The sequence below is a fragment of the Pistacia vera genome, unplaced genomic scaffold, assembly GCF_008641045.1.
Source record: "Pistacia vera cultivar Batoury unplaced genomic scaffold, PisVer_v2 Contig102, whole genome shotgun sequence".
Taxonomy (NCBI): domain Eukaryota; kingdom Viridiplantae; phylum Streptophyta; class Magnoliopsida; order Sapindales; family Anacardiaceae; genus Pistacia; species Pistacia vera.
In genome coordinates this window covers 429,103-432,380 of record NW_022195050.1, presented here as the reverse complement: position 1 = coordinate 432,380, position 3,278 = coordinate 429,103, and the positions used below count along the sequence as shown (strand labels likewise).

At 34.9% G+C, this 3,278-nt stretch overlaps 1 long non-coding RNA gene across 1 annotated transcript; it reads right to left on the bottom strand.

The window, feature by feature from the left end:
- Positions 1 to 364: 364 nt before the first annotated feature.
- LOC116121916 lies at positions 365 to 3,063 on the bottom strand. The gene is made up of 3 exons (XR_004126805.1): positions 1,091 to 3,063; positions 867 to 984; positions 365 to 767 (listed from the first exon to the last, which is right to left on the bottom strand). It is a non-coding gene; the product is annotated as an uncharacterized LOC116121916 (long non-coding RNA).
- Between the last annotated feature and the right edge of the window lie 215 nt (positions 3,064 to 3,278).

Sequence of the window (3,278 nt, the reverse complement as noted above, 5' to 3'; positions counted from 1 at the left end):
AATAGATTAAAGAAATCAAAGCCAGATGATTCGCATCTAAATAAATAAAGCCACAGGTAAGTCAATCACTTGCATAATGTCACCAAAATTAGTAACATGCAATGTTAGATTTACCAGATAGAACTAATAGAAGTGTTATTTCATGTATTGTTTATTAGAGATAAGTTTTATGTTACAGATGTGATGTTGGTTGGGTAACATTACTGCGATTTTACTTCGGATAATCAAAGCGATTTCCTTTGTGTAATTGTTAAGTTTTGTTTTTCGATTTTGTAATTGTTATGGAATGATAATGCAGAGTATATCATCTGGGCCAGATCAAGGAAAAGATTGCAAAACTAAGAACACAATTGTTGACGCCTCCACAAGTACATGGGCTTGTTATTTATTCTGTAACAATTGTTTGTAACTTTGTCCAAGACAGCAATCAGCTGCTCCAAATTAGTAGTCACCACTTCCTGGAGCTTTCAAGAGCTATCAAATGAAGCATGTTGACAAAAATTTCCCGATGACTAATACATGCGCATTGAATCTTACCAAACTCCAACCTTAAGGGAAACTTAACTACAGCAAACTATGGCTTGGCATGTGACAAGTGAGACACCCATGTTCATTTTCAATTGCTACTATGGCACATTGGTGGCAAGAAACGTAATGCCCACATCCAAATGCACGAGTCCTCGTCTTCATGAAGCAGATCAAATAGAGTTGCTTGTGTCCAGCATTGGCATCATCTGAGAGCTTGGATTGGTTGTTGCAATCCACCTCTGGAGACAAATTTTGATTAATAGACTCAAAACTACATTAACAATAATCAATATAACCCATCTACAGTAGATCGAACTCATTGAAATTTATCTGTGCACCTGAAAATATACCCAAGGATACCAGCAGCCAGCAAACCACAAAACTATACATACCCAGAAGCTTACTTTTGACCGTTAGGCAAGATCTGCTACCATCTGATCCTTAGTCATCTTAGTCCTGCAGGAAACAGAAATACTAGTCATTCAAACAAGCAATATGGATATGTCCCGCCAATTTCCAACAACAAAACTTAACAAAAATTCTTCTTTAATGAAACCCTTACAAAAAATAGGGAAGATCATTGTCTGACTGGATCTCAAGGATTACATTTTTGAAACCGCTGCCAATGCCATTGATATTTTTTCCCGTGGAAGAATTTCCTCAGAACCAATCAAACCAACCTTCAACAAGCAAACAAAGTAGAATATCATACAGTTAGTAATAAAAATGAACAAATAAGAAGAAAGAGAAAATGCTATTAATCAAATTTAGGCTTGACAATATCTGACTTTACAGGCCACCCATAACCACAATTTGTCTTAATTTCCTCAAGAAATGTACAAGAAACTTTAAACTTCACAACATCTGATCTTATAGGGCACCTATAACCAAAAATTGTGTTAATTGCCTGAATAAATGTATAAAGATCTTTAGAGCCATGCATGTCCACAACAAGATAATCAGACGAATAATCAGACCACCTTTGAACGAGAGTAAAAGGAACCTGTAAAAGTAATACAAATATACTAGATAAATCAGAGCTATAACAACCACAAAGAAACTAAATATAAATATTGCTAGATAAAACAAAACAAGCAGTGATGAAGCAAATAGGAAAATGGTTTTAAGGATTCAAACGGGCAAGCAGAAAAAGTTATAAAGGTAAATTCTTGCGAAAGAAGTTCTATCAAATTTGCAACTCAACTAACTTTCAACAAAATCTTAATTACACAAAGCAGGCTGACAAAGATGATATCAACTGAAAATTGAAGCAACTAAAATCTTACAGCATGCTCCTCCAAAATCAAAATAAAATGCTCCCAACTTAAAGCTAAAGAATTACAACAATCAGATGAGTATTAAATAGTATTGAATGGATGTGAAATATAATACAGAATTGACATGAATATCTGTTGCAACGCAAAAAATGCTATAAGTATACTCATAGAATCAGTATTTGCTTCAACAAAATCTTTAAGCTAAAAGTAACTAAACAGCAAAAATATCAATTTGAATTTGCAAAAATTGAAGCAACTAAAATCTTACAGCATGCTCCTCCAAAATCAAAATAAAATGCTCCTCCAAAATCAAAATAAAATGCTCCCAACTTAAAGCTAAAGAATTACAACAATCAGATGAGTATTAAATAGTATAGAATGGATGTGAAATATAATACAGAATTGACATGAATATCTGTTGCAACACAAAAAATGCTATAAGTATACTCATAGAAGCAGTATTTGTTTGCTTCAACAAAATCTTTAAGCTAAAAGTAACTAAACAGCAAAAATATCAATTTGAATTTGCGAAGAATGAGGCAGTATTTTACTGTCCTTATAGCAGAACTTCCTTCTCCTATTCGCAAAGGATTCCATCTCATAAAGTTCCATAGATTGCAGACACACTTAGCAACAAACATACTACACAATCAGTTGATAGTTGTAAAACACAAACTATGTCGATACAAAATTAATTAAAAAGAAATACTCAAGTAAAACACAAAGTATACTGACAGTGAAAGAAAAAAAAGTATTATTTGCTTCAACAACATCTTTACAGTCGTCATAAGAGGCCTTCCATGACATTTGGGTGTTAGGAGAATAAAAAACTGGTGAGATCGATGACAAGGAATATTGAATTTTAAGAAAAAAAAAAAAAAAAACCCAAATGTGATCGATCGTCACCAATTTCTTATTTACCTAACAACCAAAAAAGAAAAAAAAAATCAACTGCTGCTTGGTCGCCATTTGAGGAGGGACTGAAGAAAAAAATTAACTACAAACCAGAATCGGCCAGATCGTGACAGAAGAATGCGATTGCTTTGTGATCTCACTCGATCCACCACGATCTAGCTCAGATAGTGGAGGACACCCTAGGTCGCGGTGGATTAAAGCAACAAATCCGCCGCGATGCTGTGATCAGGTGGGGAACTGGGTTGTAAGGGCTGGGGGTGAGAGATTAGGTTTAGATTGGGTGAGGTTAGGAACCGATTGTGGTGGGGGGTAGGAGAGGTGGGGAGGCTGAAGGGGACATGGAGTTATGGACGCTTTTGGGGCAGTGAGGTGGGCGAGGAAAGATAAAAAGAGGGTTAGGCAATTTTTTTCTTCTATAATAAAAAATAAAAGTAAACTGAATTTTAATGATGGGAAAATAGGAAATTGTTTTTTTAAATCTTGCGGGCGGGAAAATCTTACGCCTAACCTTTTTTTTTTTTTTGTACGGGGGGTTGGAGTTGTTCTCTTATTTTTTGC